Source organism: Heterodontus francisci, chromosome 14 (assembly GCF_036365525.1).
Source record: "Heterodontus francisci isolate sHetFra1 chromosome 14, sHetFra1.hap1, whole genome shotgun sequence".
Classification (NCBI taxonomy): domain Eukaryota; kingdom Metazoa; phylum Chordata; class Chondrichthyes; order Heterodontiformes; family Heterodontidae; genus Heterodontus; species Heterodontus francisci.
Genome location: NC_090384.1, coordinates 56,674,716 through 56,700,333, shown reverse-complemented (window position 1 = coordinate 56,700,333; position 25,618 = coordinate 56,674,716). Strand labels below are relative to the sequence as shown.

At 42.6% G+C, this 25,618-nt stretch overlaps 1 protein-coding gene across 6 annotated transcripts in view; it reads right to left on the bottom strand.

Moving 5' to 3' along the window:
- plekha7b (pleckstrin homology domain containing, family A member 7b) overlaps positions 1-25,618 on the bottom strand; it is a 549,182-nt gene that overhangs the window by 330,991 nt on the left and 192,573 nt on the right. The window contains exon 1 of one of the 6 annotated variants that reach the window (XM_068046279.1): positions 11,137-11,271. The exons of the other annotated variants lie outside the window; for them this stretch is intronic. The gene's annotated coding sequence lies outside the window, so the exon portion shown is untranslated. Of the gene's footprint in view, positions 1-11,136; positions 11,272-25,618 lie in introns of those variants that run through there. 6 annotated transcript variants of the gene reach the window in all.

Below are 25,618 nucleotides of genomic sequence, written 5' to 3'. Positions count from 1 at the left end.
CACATCCTGATTAGTTGTAAAATAAGTCTGACATTTTTACTTGAAAGAGAGAAAAGATTTATCAAAAAATACTTCAGCAAATTCATTCCAAAAATCTCTATACAATCTGGAACGAAAGGGCTAAGTGTGTTTCTGCAAATTCACCTGGGATTCCAAACATGTTCGCCACAATGAAATTCATTCCACAAGTCTCACATTGTAGCTCTGCGAGGGGGTTTTGCATTCACAGGAAACGTGCAACAGTCCTTACGATAGCAACAGATTCCTAAGGGAGTTTCCATTATATTCTCAATTTAAATTAATTACTTTAAATGTCCAAACACAATTTTCATTGGCCTCAACAGAATTGAATATCAGGCATCCTCAAATGTGAAACTGCATGTTTTGTGTCCTTGCCCATGTCCAATTTCACCCCCAATGACCAATCCATTGGTTGCCTTTGATTTTTAAACAAAAAGATTTTTCAAATACATTCAACTGCAGTTATGATATAAATACGCTGAAATCAATTCTCTAAATGAACATTAAAATCTAAATTTGTAACCATTTCCCCCAATTAAAGTAATGCTTAGATGAGACTGAGCTTTAAAAAAAAAGGAGGGGATAAAAATTGCCCAAGACACCCAATTTTGGTCACTATCCAACAGCCTGTGCTGCGAGTGCCTGTCTGGACACTGCAATGCTCCACGGTTAAACTGCTTGCCAACACTGGCCATCAAGGCTCACAGATAACCATATGGGTAAGATAAAGGAAGGCAACCGCTCCAATGGAACCATACCCCAAGCAAGGAGTCAATACCTCAGAGACGGGACGGGGGGAGGTCGGTAAGTAGGTAGGGAAAAGAGAAACTTTACTAAATGTGATTTATTGCCATTTAGTTGCTTTAAGTTACAACTCATTAAAGCATTAAAAATTCTGCCACTGATAACGCAAATCTTGTCGGATCAGATTCCAACATCTTCTACACCTCAAACATAAGCAAAGCCATAAACAAACCTCAGATGGTAATAAATAGTTACAGCATTAGTACAAATTCCCAATATGTCTTTCGTCAAATTGCATATTAACCTAACCCACGTACATTCTATTATTTAATGAATCCTTTATACCGCACCTCTGGCAACTGTGTCACACTGGAACTTTTTAAAGAGAGCAGTACTAAAACTGCACTGTTAATTTTTTTCATATTGTGCTAGTCTCAAAACAAGGTCACACACAGTCAGTTGCAAATCAAATGCACGAATACCAGGACTCACCAAGACCAGTAGCCTGGAAGACCCATTAAACAAAGATCTCTCAGCAGCTAGTCTTAGTGAGTCCCTGAGGTTTACATTTGTCTTGTAGCCAGCTGCACAAAACACACACTTACAAAACCCAGTGGCAGTAGCACTGGTCATGTGCAATATACAAACACCTTCAGTTGTTGCTGCAAGTCTATTGGTGTAAAGCAAGACATTCTAGAAAGGGTGAAACTAACGAAAATATGATATACTATATTGATTTGAAATTCTGCAGGATTCCGTTACTTTGATGGAACAGCCATAGAAACACAGGAAAAGATGACATATTTTGAAAATATAATATTGATACTCTGTTACATTCTAATTAGCCTGGGAGTGTTACATCCATTCGAACTGTGACAGAAAAGAATTACCCAGCAACTCAATTATCGACGTTGCCCTTTCAAGCTTGGCTCATGCACTTTTAACTATATAGGTAGTAGGGGCAGGTACCAGTGGTCGCAAGTCTGTCACTTGAATGCTGTGGGAGTAATTTGAAGTGATGAATTAAGAGCAGCACATAACATATTACAATGGCATTACTATAAAAGTGTGGCTTTTCCTATATTACACTGGGTCAAAAACCTGAAACGCCCTTCCTAACAGCACTGTGGATGTACCTACACCAGATGGACTGCAGTGGTTCAAGGCGGCAACTCAGCACCACCTTCTCAAGGGCAATTAGGAATGGGCAACAAATGCTGGCCTTGCCAGAGATGCTCACATCCCATGAAAGAATTAATAACTTGGTGAAAGCAATGCCAGTTAATCAATTTTTTAAAATCAAAACTAATAGGAAGGAGAATGCTAAAGATAAACAGTAAAGTAATTCACTGGCTGTGAAACACTTTTGAATGTCGTTAGCATTCGTAAACCACTATATAAAAACAAGTTCACTCCTGCTTCAAATTAGATACAGCCACTACTGAAGAGCCTGCCTAAATGGGATCCTGGCAGCAAGGCAGCAGGAAATTTCGAGGCTGGGCTAGAATAGGGTTTCAAACTTAGGAGCACTGAGAAGGCTGTACAAACAAAATTGAGGAGAAAGAAAACAGAGTAAATATTGTTTGTCCAGCACATTTTCAATGCAGCTAGGTCCTGCCTTCTCTACAGGACAGGCAGACATAACAATCAACCCATCACTGTTGTCCCACATGCAATACGTGAAGCAGTGGCTGCAAGCACAATGGCAACAGTGAACTTTTGACAGAACATAGGAAGGTGTTTAAAAATACACAGAAAAGGACACACAGACTTTCCAGAAACCAACCAATCAGGAATCTGAAGTTTTAATAGTGTCGCATGCAACACCAACAACCAGCACACCTGTAGGATTTATCAGGTCCAGTTCACCTAGGAAAACCACTTCATAAAATATCAACAATGGATTCAGAAATTAATCTGATTTAAGCTTCAATTCAAGATAAATCAATACTTTTAGAAAAATGTTCTTGTTGGAATTATGTCTATGAATAGATACAATAATGATATATTCACTGTAATAGGTCAGAACTTATAAATAGCCATTTGATTACCAAGATGATAATGTTCATACAATTATGAAGGCAAACAACAGGACACATATTTAGCAAACATTTTAACTGAAAAACAGCATTTTCTTCATTAAAAAATCATAATCTGCAGTATCATGGTTATTAATTTTAGTTATATTATTTATCAAAGGAACCTCTTTTCACATTTCAGGGAATGACTGGCAACAGTGGTGACAAACTGAAAATAGGAAAACATGCAGTTTACAGTTCTTGGAGTCTTATTGAAGGCTTGGGAAGACTTGCAACAATACAAAAAGGATTTTAAACAACTATGACTAAAATAATCCAGTACAACTGTTTGACTGGGAGCAAAAATAAAAACTGAGCATTTAGCTCAGAATCAAACCATGAATTTAGGATTCTGAAATGACAGGACTGTTTCAGTTCTTCTGACTGCACTGCGTTAGATATAAAGAACCTAAAATTCCTCATCGAAATCAACGGGTTTATTCAAATACAGTCAGAACACAAGTGGTCTGCAACAGCATCAGTTAACAATTTTAGATACATCTAACTGGAAAGAGTAAAAATAGAAAGTTCTTTTTGTGGCATGACACAGCAGACAGAAGCTAAACAATATTGGCTACCCTGCTTTTCATGTCAAATAGTTAATTTTCTTTATTTAATACTCCCCTCCCCATATTTCTTCCCTTGTCTGTTCTCCACCCTCCTCAATTTCCTGAAGGGACAGGCTAGGAAGGCTTATAAGTCTGTATAGCTCGGAACAACACAAGCAGCTAAACTACTCATTTGTAAATTAAATTGTGCAATTTATAAATTCTTGACTCAATAAACTGCAGCATTGAACTGAATAACCCAGTGACAAATAATCAAATGAAGCTGGAGCACAGCATATAGCACAGTCCGAATGACAGCCATATACTTCTATCAGCTGATTTGACAATATAAAACAAAGCAGATTCCCAGACAGAAGTAACTTTGACCTGATCTGCATGGTAATCATATTGCCGTTTGCATTCCAGTACTAGATACTTACCTTTCAGAATATAATTACAGCAACATAGCCATACATATTAATTTGACCAGCACAAAAACAAGCATTCACCTCCATTTCTCATAAACTTGCATGTTGATCTTGAAATCTCAACTGGATCACGGATGTGACACCCTTTCTGGCCATTTTCAAGAGAAAGTTCTTGTACTTCTTCAGTCAGATTACAATAATTAGTCTCATACTGCCACAACAGATAGAATCATCATTTAATTAAAAGGAGCCTATTCAACATGACTCATAGCATGCTCATTTTTAAACATCAAAACTGATTTGAATCACATACATTGATGTATTTCACTGCAGTCTTGGAAACCATGACATGAATAATAACTCCAGATGCATGTGTGCACTGTGTCTCATCAATCTATTGTCACAACATTTCGAATGCTTTATTGAAACTAAAGACGTCACTACCAGTACTCCAAGAACTTATATTATAGCATATAAAATATCAAAAAATTAAAGACATTAAGCTTCTCATTAATACTCTTTTATCTACCACAAACGCTAGCTAATAGAGAAACCATATAACACCCTCTTGATAACTTGTGCCTCACTACATGAAGCATTCTGCATGGCTCCCAATTACAACATTATAAATACTATTGTACTATAATGAGGAGGGGATTCGTTTTTTTCTCTGAAGTCATTAGACCTCTGCCATTACACAGTAACTTCACTTATTCGCTCTCCTGGTTGGCATTTCACACAGCCACTTTCTGGCCAATACAGCAGCTGGCTGTGAAACAAGAGTGATGTCATAAAAACAAAGCCTACCTTCCACAACATCTGGCTAGAACAGAACTGACCACAGAGTAGAGTTAGAAAGACCACCATTTTGAAAGAACAGGGCTTAGGGGAAAAATTCAAAAAGCTTAAGGAATCTCAAGGTCATCCGTAAATTGTGGTGATTTTACTTTATTAGAATGTAGTCAAAGATAAATGTGCTGTTCCTCTGCCACGAGCTCAACTTGAAACATAATCTGCCTGACTTATCTTGCTCAAGCAGCAACTGATACACACCCCAGGCTTTTGTCTTGAATGTTGGAGACCGAAATGTAGGGCTAGATTTTACATTGGACGGATGGGAGTTGGCCGACGTAAAAGTCGGTGGTGAACCCGCTTCCGCCTTCTGTACCACATTTTACGAGTCCCCAGGCTTTAATTGTTCTGAGGCGGGACTTCCACCCGCTTGAGGGAGGAAGTCCCGCCTCATTGAGCTGCCGGCCAATCAGCGGGCCGGCAACTCTTCGTCCCAGCAGCGCCACCGGGAGCCAGGAGTCCAGGTAAGTTTTGGTTTCCTCACCGGGGGTCATCGGTCTGGCCCCGGCGAGGCAAGGATGGTCATTTGGAGGGGGGGTGGGGTGGCAGGGAGGGAGTCTTGGATCCTGGGGGTGGTTGGGGAAGCGGGAGCGGCCCTCAAACAGGCACCCTGTGCCCGATTGTCAGGGCCCACCCCTGGGACGTGGAGAGGTTGACAGCTTTCCCCGGGCAGCCTTTCCTGGCTCCAGGACGCCCATTTGCCACGCGTAAAAATCCGCGTGGAGGCGGGTGAAGGCCCTTAAGTGGCCGTTAATTGGCAACTGAAGGGCCTTGATTGGCCTGGGACAGCAGCCCGTTTTTCACACCCCCTGCCCTACGTAAAGTGGGGCAGAGGTGGGAGCGGGTCGGGAAGGCCTCCCGGAGCCTCCTGCTCCATTTTACACCAACCCTCCGCCACCATCCAGCTCTTTGGGGTAGCGTAAAATTCTGGCCGTGATCTTTTTATGTTACTCAAATTGTGAAAGGTGTGGAAAAGGTAAATCTGAAATATCACAAAGCTAAATTGAGAGACAAGGGAATATAAATTCAAAGTCATGAAGCAAGTTTAGCACTGATGTCAAGAAGTTCTTTATACAATATTCGATACATGGAATGGACTTCCAGATACAGTAATGGAAGCAAAAAGCCTGGAATCATTTTAAATGAAACAAAACTAGATGGCATGGGGGAGGGGATGGAATTTAGTGTTCATGGATAAAAGAACTAAAAAAAAAAGGACCAAACTGCCTTCTTCATTGATATTTATTTTATGATGGAACATCAGTTCTGGTATTAACTTCAGGTACTGGAACGAAGGATCAATTGTTCTTAACAAATGGAGTCTGTGTTTCCCAATCACAAAAAACCACAGATATATATGTTTTCTTATAAATGTTCTGAAACAACTAAAAAAAAAGTCTTTCTGCAGCACCTTGATCTCTAATAATTTCATAGGTTTTGAAGTGCAGCCATTGTTGTAATGTCAGGAAATGCAGCTGCCAATTTGCACACGGCAAGGTCCTACAAACAGCTATGAGACAAATGACCAGATAATCTGTCTTTTGTAGTGTTGGTTGAGGAATAAATATTTGCCAGGACACCTGAAGTACTCCACTGTTCTAATACTACAATGGATATTTTAATCTCCACCTGAGGAAGTAGAAGAGGCTTTTATTTAATGTTTTATCCGAAAGACAGCACCTCTGATTGTACTGAGAGATTGCTGCACTGTCAGCCTAGGTTATGTGCTCATGTGTCTGAAGTGGGGCTTGAACCCATAACCTGCTGACTCAGCAGCCTGCTACCACTGAACCGAGACTACACTTACACTATCTAGGATTCAATGTTAATCGAGATCGATGTCTTTCGGATGAAACATTATTTAAAGGACATAGCTGCTGGACTGCATCTGCGGCAGGTGGTGAGGGAGCCAACAAGAAGGAAAAACCTACTTGACCTTGTCCTCACAAATGCACCTGTCCTCGACAGTATAGGTGGGAGTGACCACCGCACAGTCCCCGTGGAGACGAAATCCAATCTCCTCCTTGAGGATACCCATCATCGTGTTGCGTGACACTACCACTGTGCTAAATGGGATAGATTTCAAACAGATCTCGCAACGTAAAACTGGGCATCCATGAGGGGCTGTGGGCCATCAGCAGCAGCAGAAGTGTATTCAACCACAATCTGCAACCTCATGGCCTGGCATATCCCCCACCTTACCATTATATCAAGCCGGGGAAATCGAGCCTAGTTCAACAGAGCAGGAGCAGCACCAGGCATACCTCAAAATGAGGTGTCAACCTGGTGAAGCTACAACCCAGGACTACATGTATGCCAAACAGCAGGAACAGCATGCGATAGACAGGGCTAAGTTATCCCACAACTAACGGATCAGGTCTAAGCTCTGCAGTCCTGCCACATCCATTCGTGAATGGTGGTGGACAATCAAACAACTGACAGAAGGAGGTGGCTCCACAAATATCCCATCCTCAATGATGGGGGAGCCCAGCACATCAGTGCAAAAGACAAGGCTGAAGCATTCGCAACTATCTTCAGCCAGAAGTGCCGAGTGGATAATCCATATCGGCCTCCTCCTGAGGTCTCCAGCATCACAGATGCCAGTCTTCAGCCAATTCAATTCACTCCACGTGATATCAAGAAATGACTGAAGGTACTGGATACAGCCAAAGCAATAGGCCCTGACAACATTCCAGCAATAGTACTGAAGACGTATGCTCCAGAACTGGTCATGGCTCTAGCCAAGCTGTTCCAGTACAGCTACATCTACACGACAATGTGGAAAATTGCCCAAGTATGTGCTGTATACAAAAAGCAGGACAAGTCCAACCCAGCCAATTACCACCCCAGTCTACTCTCAATCATCAGCAAAGTGATGGAAGGAATCAGCGACAGTGCTATCAAGTGGCACTATCAGCAATAACCTGCTCACTGGCGCTCAGTTTGGGCTCCGCCAGGGCCACTCAGCTCCTGACCTCATTACTGCCTTGATCCAAACATGGACAAAAGAGCTGAATTCCAGAGGTGAGGTGAAAATGACTGCCCTCGACATCAAGGCAGCATTTGACTGTGTATGGCTTCAAGGGGCCCGAGCAAAACTGGAGTCAATAAGAATCGGGGAAAAACTCTCCACTGGTTGGAGTCATACCTGGCACAAAGGAAGATGGTTGCGTTTGTTGGAAGTCAATCATTTCAGTCCCAGGACATCACTGCAAGACTTCCTCAGGATAGTGTCCAATAGGCCCAAACATCCACAGCTGCTTCATCAATGACCTTCCCATCATCATAAGGTCAGGGGGGGTGGGGTGGTGAGGGATGTTCGCTGATGATTGCACAATGTTCAGCACCATTCACAACTCCTCAGATACTGAAGCAGTCCGTGTCCATATGAAATCGAGACCTGGACAACATTCAGGCCTGGGCTGATAAGTGGAAAGTTACATTCACACCACATAATTGCCAGGCAATGACCATCACAAACAAGACAGAATCCAACCATCGTCCCCTGACATTCAATGACATTAACATCACTGAATCCCCTATCAACATCCTGTAGTTTATTATTGACCAGAAATTGAACTGGACTATCCATATAAGTACTTTGGCTACAAGAGCAGGTCACAGGCTGGGAATTCTGCAGTGAATAATTCACCTCCTGACTCCCCAAAGCCTGTCTACCATCGACAAGGCACAAGTTAGGAGTGTGATGGAATACTCTCCCCTTGCCTGGATGAGTGCAGCTCCAACAACACTCAGGAAGCTCGACACCATCCAGAACAAAGCAGCCCACTTGATTGGCATCTCATCCACCACCTTCAACATTCACTCACTCCACCTCCAATTCACTGTTGCAGCAATGTATACCATCTACAAGATGCATTGCAGCAATTCACCAAGGCTCCTTCGACAGCACCTTCCAAACAGCCACCTCTACCACCTAGAAGGACAAGTGCAGCAGACACATGAGAATGCCACCAACTGCAAGTTCCCCTCCAAGTCACACACCATCCTGACTTGGAACTATATCACTGTTCTTTCACCGTCGCTGGGTCAAAATCCTGGAACTCCCTTCCTAACAGCACTGTGGGTGTACCTACCCCACATGGACTGCAGCAGTTCAAGTCAGCAGCTCACCACCACCATCTCAAGGGAAGTTAGGAATGGACAATAAATGCTGGCCTAGCCAGCGACGCCATATCCCATGAAAGAATTTTTAAAAATTCAATCTAACTGTGGCCACTAATGGCACAGGATGCCTATGCCAACTAATGGCAAAAGACAGGTTACTACTAATCCACTCATGGTAGACACCCAATCCTCAGAAGTTCCTTCATGGAGAAAAGCTGAGCAAGATGCATCTGCCTTACATCTGGAGAAAAGGATTGCAGCATATGGCAGACAAAGCACCCCAGATGTTTTTGCTGTGTTGTGTACTACATCGTGATTAGTTCAGGAACAGGAGTCTGTTTTTGTTCTTAAAACAGACTGAATATTATTGCTGGAATATTTATTGTGTCCTTCACTAGCGAAAGAGTGGTAGCAATATGGAACGTACAACCACAAGGAGAGGTTGGCATCCTTCCATCTACGAAAGATGATAAACACATAAATAATCCAGTTAGGTGGGCTGTCTTCTCTGGTTCACCTTTAATGTCTGTGAAAGCCAATCCTCGAGAGGTAGATTCTGCCACAAGTGCTGTTGTTAGTTGTTGTTTTTGATGTTGGTGCCTGTTGCCAAGCTGCTGTAGCAATTGTGGTAGCACGTACCAGTCCACAGGATGTGTCGCCATTTCCTTCTTTCACCTGTTAGTCATTCCCAAGTGCAACAGTCGACATTTTGCACCTTCATGTCATGCTTGCAAACACCCTTGAAGCAGAGCTTTGGGTGCCCCACTGGTCACTGTACTGGTCATCTGGCCCTGGCTACCTCACCATACAAAAGGTCCTTGGGTATGCAACCATCTTCCATCCTGCGCACGTGTCTGATCCACCGAAGCTGCCTCTGTTCGATTTGTGCCTACACACTTGGGAGCTCTGCCTTTGAGAGGACTGCTGCATTTGTGATGTTGTCCTGCCAGGATATACCCATAATGCACCACAGGCAGCCAAGAAAGGGGGAGTAGTTTATGCTGATAGGATTAGGTGAAGAGGAACGGCAGCATGAACACCATCATAGACCAGTCAGGCCAAATGGCCTGTTTCTGTGCCATAGACTCTATGCTAGACTCTGAAATGGGCCAAATAATGCCTAACTGAGGAGAGGTATTAGTTTAAGCCCTTTTTTTTAAAAAAAAAGCAACAAATTGCATTTTGAATGAAAAGGTTTGTACATAGATCAGACATTTTATCTCTTGAACTAGGGTGGTAGTGTAAAACCACTGTTTCTGATTAAGACCCCCATGATGCTTGTTCGGTGCTACTCTCTGTACACTGAACTGCAAATAATCATTTGCGGCCTTAAACTGTTTTCCTTAAAAAAGGATCTAGAATAGGTTTCCTAGAGCCTGAACAAGGTATGCCAGTCACACTGGTGGTGGCTGAATCTTTCTTCAAAGGCTAGTAAAGGACACAATAAGCATTCCAACAGTCGCACTCAAAGAGAGGGTGCAGCAGAGCTTTAATAATACATCGATAGCCAATCACAGCACTAACACACATTCAATGGCGATGTAAATAGGCAGCTTTACACAACCAGATTTCATATAGTAACGATATTTTCAGCAGTTATCTAAAAATCCCTGGACTTTAACTTTAATATTCTAATGGCCTAAGGATTATTTTTAAATTCAAAAGTATTTAGAAAATCAGACTGAGGTGCTACTGTAGAATTCCTGAATTAAATCTACCGTGGAGCATTTTCCAGCTTTATTTTGTACATGTTAAAGATGCCGTTATGAATTATTGGATTGAGGATACAGCTTTCGAAGAACAACCTTCATGCATGGCTCTCCACCTTTAACATTCCACTTCGGAAATTACTTTCAATTTGTTTGCTCAGCTCTGTCATTAATACAGAGACCCCACAGACCAAATTTGCGGATGCGGATCCCCAGATTTACTTTAAGGCGATCACAGAATCGTGGACCTACATTTTCATGTGTCTACAATGCTGTTAGCTCTTGAAGCTTAAACTTGTTTACACTACAGTGTGCAGGTCTTGCAGGAGGCCTGCCCATCTACATCTCCGTAGTGTAAATCCACATTACGTTGAAGCACTTGGAGATGGGAGTGTTCCCACATTCCTGCCCTACATAGTGGAGACGCTGTCAAAGTAAGCTTGGTGAATGGCTACAACGGTTACTAAGTACAAGTGATAAAGTGAAAACTAAAAGTTAAACATAGGCTCTCCAACGGCATCATCTTAACAGAAACAAAGCAAAAAAGTTAGGTTAATCAAAAACTCAGTAATCGGACACAAACTTTGTATGAAATTACCCACAGAAAGGGGCCGAAAAAAAGGTGTACCTTTCAGACTCGAAGAACCAGAGAGTACGACACAGAGAAGATACTCAATCCCCACTCACAGGGTAATGAAGCATTAAAACCACCCTCTTCCGAATCCAGTTTGTTTTGAAACCACCAATTCATTTTCACATGAAACTCACTGAAGCAATCGTACTCCCACAAAGGTGCACTCCCTGATAGGTCATCAGACGCAAATAGCATCAGCTCATCAGAACACGCCCCTTCCAGGAATTTCTATTAACTCTCCTGCCTCAACCAACACAACTGGGAACAAAAGCAGAACGTCCCGCACAAAAACAAGCACACAGTAATGCTCACTTCGGAAGTATTGCACCAAAACAATTAAACATCCCAACTTCCTGTAAACAATATAACAAATCCAATGTGCACCATGTAACTTTCACTACTTAAACGATCCTGCAATATTTAAAAGATTTAAATATTTAAAATATAAAAAAGACATCATGTCTTTAACTAAACTTTAGTTTCACGCAGACGATGACCAGTAACAGGAAGAGGGAAGAGCCACTTTCACATAAATCTGTGAGTCCTGTACTTAAATAAGTGGGATTCCACACCAATCAGGGAGGGTTGATGCGTGATCAGTTAGCTGATTTCAGCTAAAATGGAATTAAGGTAATGCATTGACCTTGTAGCAGGAAACAGAAAATCACCTAGTTCCCCGTCCTAGTTATTCTCCAATGGTGTCTGCCAAAGGTGCATGTGTGCATCCACAGCTGCAACTTGCATGTATACAGCATCTTTTAAGATAGAAAACTGTCTTCAGGAAGCATCATAGAAGCATTTTGAAAACCATGTGCCAAGCCAAAGGACGAGATATTAGAAGGTGTCAAGAAAACACAATATGCCAAATGAGGAATTTTAATTCATAGGTTGGAAACCTACATGAAGCTTTTCATGAAAAAAATCTTAGTTACCTTTAAAAAAAAGAGCCAGCAGCTAAGACAGCCTCTACAATTTGCATTTTCAAACTTGCACATTCCAAGGCCTCCAACAGGAGACACACGCCTGATGAGCCTGTACCCAAAACAGCTTGCTCTGGTGATTGAATTATCTAAAACTGCTTTCATGAGCACGGTATTCAAGGCCATCCTGACACATTGACTTTGAAAGAGAAAACCCCTTTAAGTGTAAATATTGGCATTCTGAGGCCTGAGGAGATGGAAACTCCAAACCTTGAACCTTACTAGAAGATTCCAGAGAATACAGAGGCAGTTATGTGATTATCTGTCCATCTCTATGAAAGCTGGGAGTTTCCCTTGGACAAGGTCAATCAAGCCAGTGACTGATTCTATGCAGAAGTGTCTCCGTCTCTCGCCAGAAGACCTCGTACAAAGCCTACCTGTTGGTTGCTGGATCCAAGACAAAGTCGCCAGGGGAAGAAAGCCACCTATAATTCTGCCTACAAGAAAAGACGGAACAAGGTGGGCCAGCCACAAACTGCACATTTACCAGCCAAGGACATCAAGAACACAACTTCAGCTGGAAGGCAATGCACTCATGAGTGTGTGCGTGAATGTGTTGCATATTTTATTACTTTATTTAGATTGGGTTTGCCTTAAGTATAATAAACTCACCTCTTTCTAGTTTAAACTCAAGAAAACCTGTCTGATTGGCAATCATAAAAGAACCAATCAGGTAAAAGGTAAAATACTCACTGAAGTAGTAAGCACATCCACTGTTTAAAAAAGAATGAACTCTGTTGCGGTCAAATAAGAGGAAGCACAAGATGGGAGCCTTGTGACCGCTCCTCATCTGGCTGTAACAGGGTTGAAAAAAAATTTGAGCATAGAGATGGATTTTAGGATGGTCTTAAAGGAAAAGAAAGCAGTGAAGAGACAGATGGGTTTAGGGCAGAAATTCCAGAGTTCCATGCTTAGATAGCTGAAGATGCATCTGCCAATGGTGGGGTGAAGGGAGAGGGGATGCAAAAGAGGTTTGTGACAGAAGAATAATTTTGAGGGATAGGTGGTAGTAATGGACAATTTCACAGTGATGGTAAGGTTCACACCACTGAGTGATTCAAACACCAGGATAAAAATTTCTAAGTTGAAATATCAGTGAACAGGAACCGACGTTGGTCAGTTAGGACAGGGCTGATGGTAAGCAGGAATTGGTACAGAATAGGATTTGGGCAATTGAGATTCAGACAAAATAAACTTTCTGCAGAGTGGAGGATGGGAGGATGGGCATGAGAACATTGTCATAGAGTCACAGAGAATACAGCACCGAAACAGGCCCTTCAGCCCAATGAGTCTGCGCCGACCATCAACCACCCATTTATACTAATCCTACATGAATCCCATTTTCCCCCTCTCATCCCCACCTTCCCTCAATTCTCCTACCACCTACCTACACTAGGGGCAATTTTTACAATGGCCAATTTACCTATCAACCCGCAAGTCTTTGGCATATGGGAGGAAACCCATGCAGTCACAGGGAGAACTTAAAAACTCCGCACAGGCAGTACCCAGAACTGAACCCGGGTCACTACGTGCCAACCACTGCACCGCCTTGAATAAAATCTGGAGGAGGCGAAAACATACATTAGGTCAGTGGCATCCATTAGCTGGCATCCCATCTTGCACCCTCAGTAAATTTTAGGCCAACCAAAACACTGCTGCCTATGTCCTAACTTGTGCCAAATCCCATTCACCCATTACCCCTGTACTTGCTGACCTATATTAGCTCCTGGTCCAGCCACGGCTCGATTTTAAAATTCTCATACTGGCTTTCAAATCCCTCCAGGGCCTTGTCCTTCCCTAGCTCTGTAATGCCCTCCAGGACTACAACCATCTGAGATCTCTTTGCTTTTTGTGCATCAATTATTTCTACTGGTTCCCCCATGTCTCAACTGCCTAGACCCTAAACTCTGGAATTCCATCCCTATACCTCTCAGCCTGTCTATCTCATTCTCCTCCTTTAAGGTACTCCTTAAAACTTGCTTCTTTGACCAAGCTTTTGGTCACCTGTCCTAATATCAAGGTGTTGGTTAATGCTCCTCTAAAGTGCCTTGGGATGTTTTACTATGTTATAGGAGCTATATAAAAGTAAGCTGTTGCTGTTGTTTTTGCTTGACTGTGGTCGGGGCAGGCGACATTACAAAGATGGAAGTAGGCTGGGATGGACAGTGTATGAGCTGGAAGCTCAGCTCAGGGTCAAACAGGATGGCAAAGTTGCTTACAGTCTTACTCATACTGGAAAAAGTGGCCAGGAAAAGGGATGGATAGAGTCCAATACTGCCAGAGGATGAGGGTGATAGCTTCAGTCTTCCTCAGTACTGTGTACAGTTTTGGTCTCCCTACTTAAGGAGGGATATGCTTGCATTGGAAGCAGTTCAGACGAGGCTGATTCCTGGGATGAAGGGGTTGTCTTATGAGGAAAGGTTGAGCAGGTTGGGCCTATACCCATTGGAGTTTGTAAGATTGAGAGGTGGTCTTACTGAAACATCTAAGATTCTGAGGGGGCTTGACAGGGTAGATGCTGAGAGGGTGTTTCCCCTCCTGGGGGAATCTAGAACTAGGGGCCACAGTTTCAAAATAAGGGAAATCCCTTTTAAGACAGGAATTTCTTCTCTGAGGGTCATTAATCTTTGGAATTCTCTTCCCCAGAGAGCAGTGGAGGTTGGGTCGTTGTATATATTCAAGGCTGAGTTAGACAAATTTTTGATCGACAATGGAGTCAAGGGTTATGGGAGCAGGTAGGAAGTGGAATTAAGGCCACAACCAGATCAGCCATGATCTTAATGCATGATGGAGCAGGCTCGAGGGGTTGAATGGCCTACTCCTGCTTTGATTTCATATAATCTTATAAGGTTTAATTGGAGAAAATAAACTTTACTGAAGACTGGATGTCAGCAATTTACAGTTCTGACATTGAGTAGAGAATCGACCATCATTGCTCAGTCCTGTACAGCATTGCTTATTACAAACAAATTCTATTTCAAAATAATTCTAAAAAATCTTCTAAGTGTAAGGATCAAACAGGAAGAGATGGGATTTTTTTTAATTAGTAATGAGGGATTGCACACATTTAGTATGGTGGCCATTGGCCAGTAAACAGCTCTGAGTAGGTCAGTCTGTAATAGCTAAAATTACTTGTTAATAATACAGTATCCATGTAATGGAGACCACAAACACCCTGGGGCCTGTTATGATTATGCACTGTCTTGCACCAACCACATTAATTAGATATTTCAAGCGACAAGTTCAGTCCTGTCAGTTTAGTCAAATCTCTTGGATAGAAAGGGTTAAAACATACTAAATTTCATGATGTGCCCATTACAACCAGATACTAGACAAGACATGCACAAATTTCACAAGACATAATTTGTTCTCTACTGTATTTAACCTTGAGCATAAATGCCAATCAGTCGTTAATGGAAACCTTCAGCATGCCAGTCTTTACACAGACCTGTCTTGTACTTGATGGAAAGCATGTGCTACCTGAGGTAGCAGACTTGAAAATCCAAATCGTCCCAACATCCTGCCTCAGTCTCTGTGCCACTCAAAGCAAAGAAGAAAGCTTTCAGTTTTCTAATGTCGCACAATCCCATAGGCAGCACAATCTGTCAAAAGTCAGGACCCATTTTCTCTGCTACAAACGGAAGGTGCATTCCTCAGAGATTCCTGAAGAAATCTTTCATGTGCTCTTCTCCTGCATTGACAGTGCTATTGAAAACTGAAGGAGAAACCCTGCCTTATATCAGCAGTCGTGCCTTTTCTGGCAGTCTGCCAGTACCTGCTATAAAGTACTGCGAACGCTGCAAAACCCTTCCATCAGCTAATGAAGATGGAGGCGGCTGGTATAAATACATTTTTGTTAGCCATGGGAACATCTCCCTCAAAGATAGCTTTATTTTTATATTCTTTAATGCAAGGTATGCAACACAGTCTGCAACAATTCTACCATTTGAAGTCACTGAAAACTGCTACAGCTTTTTGAGATTAAGCTAATATTTCACATCAAACTGGTGAAGCCAGTTTGAACTATATAACCCATTGAAAGGAAGGAGCCTTTAGGCTTATCTGAATAGTGCACCTTATACTTCCAAAAGTCTAGCCTTTTACAAGTCTTTCCATTGTATCACTCTGTTGTAAGTGAGGACTAAGCCTCGCAACACTGTTACTTTCATTTCATAACAGAACAGAAAACAATTTGTCACTTCGACTCAAGTGTCAATAATATTTCTACTAATTAGACAAAATAGGTCATTATGATGCATCACTAAACAAAGTTTGCAAATTAGTTCACGTTCGAGGTAGTTTAGTTTGCCTTTGATAAATGAATTTAACCATTGCCCCAACCCACCCCAAGCCCAACACTGGATGGCAAGAAAAAATATACATTTTCAGGACTTTCTTTCAAAATAAACCATTCTCCCAAAGGCTAATTCATCAATTATGTCTGACAGGGTAAACAAACTGCTACCTGGCCTCTGCCAACACTGCCCTGTGCGTCCACTAGCAAGTTGGGGACAGCAGCCCCAGAGATTATCATAGTTAGTCATTTATGGCATAGAAGGAGGCCATGTGTCCCATCGAGTCCTTGCTGGCTCTCCACTGAGCTACTCAGTCAGTCCCATTCCCTTGCTCAATCCCCATATCCCTGCAAGTGTATTTCTTTCAAGTGGCCATCCAACTTCCTTTTGAAGTCATTAAGCATATCCACTTCCACCACCCTTGTGGGAAGAGTGTTCCAGGTCATTACCACCCGCTGAGTAAAATAGTTCTTCTTCATATTCCTCCTGCATCTCTTGCCCCAAACCTTCAATCTGCGTCCCCTAGTCCTTGAACCATTAGTTAATGGAACAGTTTTTCCTTGACAAGCTTATCTAAGCCTGTCATAATCTTGTCAAGCTGACATATGATAAACACTCGCTTTTTTTTTCCTGCTTCATCCTACTCTCTGACTGGTCTGGCCAAGTAAGCTGGAGTCAAAAACTGGCAGGCAGAAATGTAATGAAGCAATGGGCAACCTCTAAAGAGGAGATAAATTGGGTACAGTTTAGGTAAATTCCCACAAAAGGGAAAGAGAGGACAAACAATGTCAGAATTCTTTAGCATCCGATGGCAAGTCAGGATTTATGGTTGTCTTAGGACTTGTTTCTAGAAAAAGTTGGTTTTATTTTTGAACGGTTAAAAGCCAGTTGGTTTTTGGCCTAAAACAGAAGGAAGCACTTGCTGTGTGTCTGCCAGGAGACGACAACTGATATCTTTGTCTCTTGGAAGAATCCCTGCATGAAATTGTACTGTTGCCTTCTGTATTTGAAGAAACCTTGCACCTTTGAAGGAACTTTGCATAGAATGGGTGAAAATTGAAACCTTGGTTAATGCACACCTGATGTAAGATCCATGTGAAGCCTTCTGTAGCAACATCTCCTGAAAGCCTATCCAGACTGTTCATCAATATTGCCTGGAAAGAACGGTTCTCGGAAGATTTCACTGACAGCCACCTATTTGCCTTTGGGACATCTCGCCAAAACAAAGGACTTCCATACCTTCTTTTTCAGTCTAAGTATTTTTTATTCCTTCTTTTCTTTATATGTTGTGACCTGTGGAGAAGTGGGACTGAATTAACAGTGCACTCCTCCTTCCTCAGTCATAACAATTGCAAAATGTTGCACTGGCCAAGATCAACCAGCTTAGCACTTAGCAAGCAAGGATTGAACCTGGGACTTGCTGGCCAATATGGCTTGGTTACACACCAAACAGTACATTTGGGCTAACAGGGAACCTAGTGGAATCTGATTTTAAACAACTAGTAAAAGGAAGTTACAACAGATTATTTAGTCAGGCATATTCATTTAAAATTCATATCTAGTTAGAACATATGTGTTCTCTATTCTTGTTTCATTTTGGGAGCTTTTCAAAAAATACTGTAATAGATCACTACCCAATAAAATATTTTTAAATTAAATATCAATGGGCCGAATGGCCTCCTTTTACGCCATAAATGACTATCACGAACACACAGTATTTCCACAACAGAAATTCACAGTTGATAGCAAATTGACTGCCAATTACGTAGCAGTTAATTCAATTATCCAAATTCAGAAAGTGCTAGTAGTTCCCAGTCAGGCCACTTGATGGAGCTTCACAACACAGCAGACATGGGAAATTTTCAACTTGTGCCCAAAGCAGGCACGAAGTGAATGAGATGACCATGTCCCTCGCCCGATGGCATCAACGTGAGGCACTTTTTCAGGTTTGTATCTCACTTAAATTAGATGGAAAAGCTGTCAATGTGCATGCTGCTGCTAATTGGATAGCTTGCACATGATGGAGGTTGGGGGTATGGTGGGCCTCAGACAGATCCACTCTCCTGGTGACATGCACCTTTGAAAGGGGAGGTGTACCATTCATTGCAGAGCTGAGCTGAAGCCTGGTGTATTGAATGGCAAAAAAACAACAACTGGGAGAGCACCCCAGTTCTGTGATAATACCCTGAAGCTTTCAGTGAAGGTGGTGTGCAGGAGGAAGAATACCCTCATCCCACTGGATGATAAAGGGTGCCAGACCACAATGCCAGACAAAGCTGGACCAAAGTGACAGAGCACGCAAATACTTGTTCACCTTCTTGGACCTGGAAACAGTGCAGAAAGAAGTTCAATGACCAGGCTGCTAAACTCATGCTGTGATTCAGTTCATTATCATTGTCAGCACAGCCCTGCATCATATTACTGTATCACCACCAATGAAAATCCTGACCTTCATGCTTCGCATGCCTCCCATCCAATCATTGTAACAGTGGTCCTCCTCCTGCTGACACTTCCAAACTCTGGTACCGCCACGGTTCTCACTATTAATGCCCTGTCTTGCACGCACCTGTGGGTTCTTAACACATGACAGACTATTCTACCTTCATACACAGATGTACACTCACTAACACATTCCGATTCTTCATTCACATCAAAATTGTATACAATTCCAGGGAGAGGACTCTCACCAGAGGATGGACTCCATAGTTTCAAATGCTGACATCTGATGACGAGGCTGCAGTGTATCTTCTGGGCAGAGAGAGCGCCAGAGCAAATGCAAATGGTGAGGCAGGAAGAAGTGTGGCACAGTGGACGAGGACTACAATCATATATGTTTCATCATTTAACCATCCTCCTCACTGAATCTGCATCACATTCTGGTGCTGCATTAAGTGACCATTCTTTTTCATTGTCCATCTTACTAACCATTTTCTCTATCCCCTTCTTTCCAAGTCTTACCAAAGTTCGAGGCTCATTGACAGTGGGGGGGGGGGGCGGGGGTGGTGGGGGGAGAGGGAAAATCTACACCTGAAAAGGCACCATTACTTACTCAGTGATGCCATTGATTCCCTAGCCAGCGGAAAAGCCCCTGGGAAGGACAGCATTACCCCTGAAATAATCAAGAGTGCCAAGCCTGCTATACTCTCAGCACTACATGAACTGCTATGCCTGTGCTGGGACGAGGGAGCAGTACCCCAGGACATGCGCGATGCCAACATCATCACCCTCTATAAAAACAAAGGTGACCGCGGTGACTGCAACAACTACCGTGGAATCTCCCTGCTCAGCATAGTGGGGAAAGTCTTTGCTCGAGTCGCTCTGAACAGGCTCCAGAAGCTGGCCGAGCGCGTCTACCCTGAGGCACAGTGTGGCTTTCGTGCAGAGAGATCGACTATTGACATGCTGTTCTCCCTTCGTCAGATACAGGAGAAATGCCGTGAACAACAGATGCCCCTCTACATTGCTTTCATTGATCTCACCAAAGCCTTTGACCTCGTCAGCAGACGTGGTCTCTTCAGACTACTAGAAAAGATCGGATGTCCACCAAAGCTACTAAGTATCATCACCTCATTCCATGACAATATGAAAGGCACAATTCAACATGGTGGCTCCTCATCAGAGCCCTTTCCTATCCTGAGTGGTGTGAAACAGGGCTGTGTTCTCGCACCCACACTTTTTGGGATTTTCTTCTCCCTGCTGCTTTCACATGCGTTCAAATCCTCTGAAGAAGGAATTTTCCTCCACACAAGATCAGGGGGCAGGTTGTTCAACCTTGCCCGTCTAAGAGCGAAGTCCAAAGTACGGAAAGTCCTCATCAGAGAACTCCTCTTTGCTGACGATGCTGCTTTAACATCTCACACTGAAGAATGCCTGCAGAGTCTCATCGACAGGTTTGCGTCTGCCTGCAATGAATTTGGCCTAACCATCAGCCTCAAGAAAACGAACATCATGGGGCAGGATGTCAGAAATGCTCCATCCATCAATATTGGCGACCACGCTCTGGAAGTGGTTCAAGAGTTCACCTACCTAGGCTCAACTATCACCAGTAACCTGTCTCTAGATGCAGAAATCAACAAGCGCATGGGTAAGGCTTCCACTGCTATGTTCAGACTGGCCAAGAGAGTGTGGGAAAATGGCGCACTGACACGGAACACAAAAGTCCGAGTGTATCAGGCCTGTGTCCTCAGTACCTTGCTCTACGGCAGCGAGGCCTGGACAACGTATGCCAGCCAAGAGCGACGTCTCAATTCATTCCATCTTCGCTGCCTTCGGAGAATACTTGGCATCAGGTGGCAGGACTATATCTCCAACACAGAAGTCCTTGAAGCGGCCAACATCCCCAGCTTATACACACTACTGAGTCAGCGGCGCTTGAGATGGCTTGGCCATGTGAGCCGCATGGAAGATGGCAGGATCCCCAAAGACACATTGTACAGCGAGCTCGCCACTGGTATCAGACCCACCGGCCGTCCATGTCTCCGTTATAAAGACGTCTGCAAACGCGACATGAAATCGTGTGACATTGATCACAAGTCGTGGGAATCAGTTGCCAGCATTCGCCAGAGCTGGCGGGCAGCCATAAAGACAGGGCTAAATTGTGGCGAGTCGAAGAGACTTAGTAGTTGGCAGGAAAAAAGACAGAGGCGCAAGGGGAGAGCCAACTGTGCAACAGCCCCAACAAACAAATTTCTCTGCAGCACCTGTGGAAGAGCCTGTCACTCCAGAATTGGCCTTTATAGCCACTCCAGGCGCTGCTTCACAAACCACTGACCACCTCCAGGCGCGTATCCATTGTCTCTCGAGATAAGGAAGCCCAAAGAAAAAAGAACTTACTCTTACCCTTGTCAGGGGGCTATGTAACATTGTAGCCAAAATGGAGAAGTTTACTTCTGACTTGTGTGTAGCACTCAAGCATGACTTTGAGTTACTGCAGTGAACTATGGAGCATATATGCAGATGTCTATGCAGACTGCAGTTGGTCCCATTATCCAGGAGTTTCTGAGACCAGTGGTAGCATCTCTTAGCAATGCAAGCTCTGGGCTCTACCATTTTTTGTAGCTTATTGTACTTGAAAGAAAGCACAGACAGGGGCTTCCAAGATGTCAAAACACTCCTCCACTCTGTTCCCCTCAGGTCATTGGGAGTGCTGAGGCAACACCCCATGCAAGTGACAGTGGCACCATGGGAGAGGTACCTGCTATCCTCTCTCAGGATGAATGCATACATTCTTCCCTGTTGTGCCCTCACCCAGTGCCAGTCCTAGTGCCACAAAATCAGCTGGGCCAGACTGCCCCAGCAACAGCCGAGATGTCATACTCTACAGTCAACCTCCTCAAGGTCATCAATCACAGCCACCTTGAGACTTCGCACTGCAGGCCCAGCAACCTTTACGTCTCAAGTTGAAGCTGGTTGAGAATCACCTTGTAGAAGCATGAGAATAAGTAGAAAAGCACTTAAGACAGGCACTAGGAAGTGTCGAAGGGTGATCAGTAGTTAACGAAAGATAAAAAGATCACTGAATTACAATGATTGTTCTAAATTCTTGTGCAGTTTTTGTTTGGTAAATATTTTCACAGGACAGCGATCACTTGGTCCATACATTGTAACTGCCATCAGACCAGGAGACAACACATTTGTAACAGGAGAAATTAATTGGAGGAATTAGTAGAAGAAGTTAAGAATAAAGAATGAGTCGAATTGAACAGAGATTCAGCTGGGTTTTCTCACAAAGTTATATCATTGCAGATGCAAATTAAATGTGAAAACCAAATTGTAGCAACAGCACAAATGGAATTCATGGCCCAGAAATTATGTAAATCTAAGGATAGATACACAAGATCAAGCTGACCTACATGCCTCTGTGGTATTGAGCCTGATCGGTGTTAGATTAGTTACCTGAGGGGGAAGGTACAAGTAGCAGTGGCACAGCTTGAAGCAGAGCTGCAGGCCAGAGAAGAATAAATCAGATCAACCCTTTCCAGCGTGTCATCTAGCGGCGCCCACTGGGAAAAAAACCCTCATTTGTGGACAACTGGAGAGATCAGAACATCAATTGTGATGTTCGCCACTTCTTAGGACCCAACCATAAGTCAAACAGCTTGCTAATGCTCACTGACTAGACTCATGTATGAAGAATGGCAAGCAGGCAAGGAACGAGAAGGGTCCTGAACAGTAGTCAGCATCTTCAGGAGAAAGTAGCACTATTGAGAGGGGTAAAAGAGACTATTCTAATACCTCTGCAAGAGTATGACAGTTACCTATGGGAAATGGTTCGATGTTGAGAAACACATTTACTGGTTGATCAAAAGACTTTTTTTTAAAAAGACAACGGACCTCTTCACTTCATTTCCAACTGGATTACCCCATCTGTCTCATTTCCAGGGAATTAGAAATTGCTTTACCACCTGCTACCTTGCCAATTTGGTGAAAAATTTAATTTATGTATTCATGAAAAAGAAAATAATCATAGTTCATGAACTAACCAATGCATATGCTTCATGAAAGCTAAAAATAAACTCCCATTACCCATGCTGCAGAAGCAAGTGTTAAACACAACACTATTGCAAGCCCTTTTTTTTTTAAACAAGAAAAATATTCTGCCATGAAAGAATTAACCCCAATTTTGCTTATCCCCTTAAATCTTCCACTGGTACCAGCTTCTCTCTTTGAGCTGGGTATATTTAGAATGGACTGTGGGGTGGTGTTTGAGCTGAGGGTTTCACTACCACTATCTCTAGGGTGTGTTTCTCCCACACCCTACTCGGGCCACACACTAACAGGGTAGATTTGGCTTGCTTAACTTTCCATTCTCTCTTCCTGTCCAAATGAGGTCACAGTGCTCCACCAAGTACTGAATTTAGTCATCAACTGAGATCTTACAAAATTCACCAAAGGCAACCATGAATTGACCTTGAATACCTGGTTTTGAACACGGTCACTTTTATCAAGTTACTGGGTCAGAACACACCTATTTTTTGCGAATGGGCAGAGAGTGGGGCAGGACGGGAACGGGCTTTTGTTCTGAAGTACAAAAAGGGTAAAAAGGGCATTCATATTGATAAATGAGAAATGGAACATTGATTTATGACCCACTTCAAGCTATTCTTACCACAACTGGTGACCAACCCAAAGCATCTTAGTGATTATGGAACTCAGAATGCTCTCCAAACATAATCCAGTTTGGAGGGACAAATGAATAACCACACCAATGGTTTTATCACTGTTTAAGTGAACAGAACATGGAAACGTCACACATCCAACATTCCAATTTATTGAAATCTTGAAGGAAAAAAAACCTTGCATTAAGTTTAGCCAGAAATTCCACATGTGCACCATTACAATAATGTTAACTATTTATTCATGGAATTGGACATTGTTAGCAAGGCCAGCATTTATTGTCAATCCCTAATTGCCCTGGAGAAAGTGATGGTGAACCACATTCTTGAACTGCTGCAGTTCATGTGTTGTTCCAATTGCCTTGGAACTATTTTTCTTGGAGATGGACAAAGCCAAAACATTCTGGTTTTACCCCTGAAAGCAATGGTCACAGCATTTATTGCTAACTTTGATTCTCTGGTTTACTTGGTGAGCAAGGTTAAAACCAGTATCTTGCTAAATTAGGCAAGGTTTAAAAGCATCCATCTCTTATTCTCTTCAAATTTGGCATCAAGTTACTTAACATGTGATATGTGGGAACTTCACGCATCTAACTCCAGCACTGCAAATGTAAAGGTGGATGCACAAGGTCAGATATAAACTTTTGATTCACATTATTTAAACATTGTCTGGTGATTACAATACTTAAACATTTTCTGTTAATTGAAGCTTAGATCATGCTGTACGATATATATGGAGGTTTCAAGCAAGGATAGTGAAACTGGATTTGATAAATATGAAGCTTAAATGCAATAAATATCAAATACATGTTCAAAACCACTGCAATAAATAATCTCTAGCTCTTTTTGCTGTCTGGTTTCATATCATGAACAGATTAACCACTGCAAATAACACTTGGGTTATTAGTCAGTTTTTTTGTACTTTAGTGTGATACTCAAGATTTCCAGACCAGGGAAATCCTAGGCGTAATCCCTGGTTTGGTCGGAATTGGTTGATTTCACCCAGGATGAAATGGTACTACTATTGACTTTCATGTCCCTGAGATAAGGAAAGAGAGAGTAATCCACCATGGTTTCTACTCCTGATAACTACCCAGTGAACCTACTGGAAAAAGTGCATGGGTGAATGTCGGGACTATAGGACCTAGCTCAGGTGCGACGCAACCCCAGCTGGCAATTACAATTTTGGTTCAAAATAAAGAATGGGTACTGTTGTGAGGTGAGAGAGAGCAGCCCAATATGATTTAGTACCAATAGGAAAGAAGGTGGTAGAAAACTGGTGGGACAAGTTTGCATTAAAGTATAAATTTTCCTAGCCCATTGATATGATCTCAAAAGATTTAGGTTTATATACCAGTTTTCCCCTTCGCCTTCATTCAACACACTTCAAAGTCTCCTCCAAGTCTTAGGAACAGACTAATTCTGCTATTGAGCCAGATACTGTTTCACAAGAGTTTAACAGATGGATCACCCTCAGATTCTCTGTTCCTCCCACTACAACATGGTTGAAAGAGAACTTGCAGTAGATATGAACCTACATCCTAACGTACTGTGATATGTGGCACCAGTGTCCACTTTAGAATAATGTTATCTAACAGCACGCAATTAAATAGTCAGTTCCACATCAGTCTTTGCTCAGCCCTGCAATCTTCATGTGTACATGCATACGTGTGCAGAGCTCCAGTCAGCAGCATTCATATTTACAGTTAAAATCCATTTCCAATACAGCTTCCATAGATCTTACAAACCAACATTTGATGTTTTGCACAATGGCCCCTTCGTTCATTCAAGTTTTAAGCGGATATAATACAGGCTATCCACTGTGTTTACTAAATTTCTCAGAACCAATGGAAACCACCTTGCCAGCAGACCACACAGTTTAGGCTTAAAAACTGATTTGTGTTTATTTAGGAAAATTACAGTGAAGCAACAGTAATGAGCAGATCAACACAGCAAACACTGTACAACAGTTGCTACAAAGCAAGTTCTGAAATGTTTTATGCAGTAACTTCAGACCATGAATCCATGATATAAAATTCTGCATGAGAAATTAACCTAATAAAGCTCCTGTCAACCCTAGTCTGTA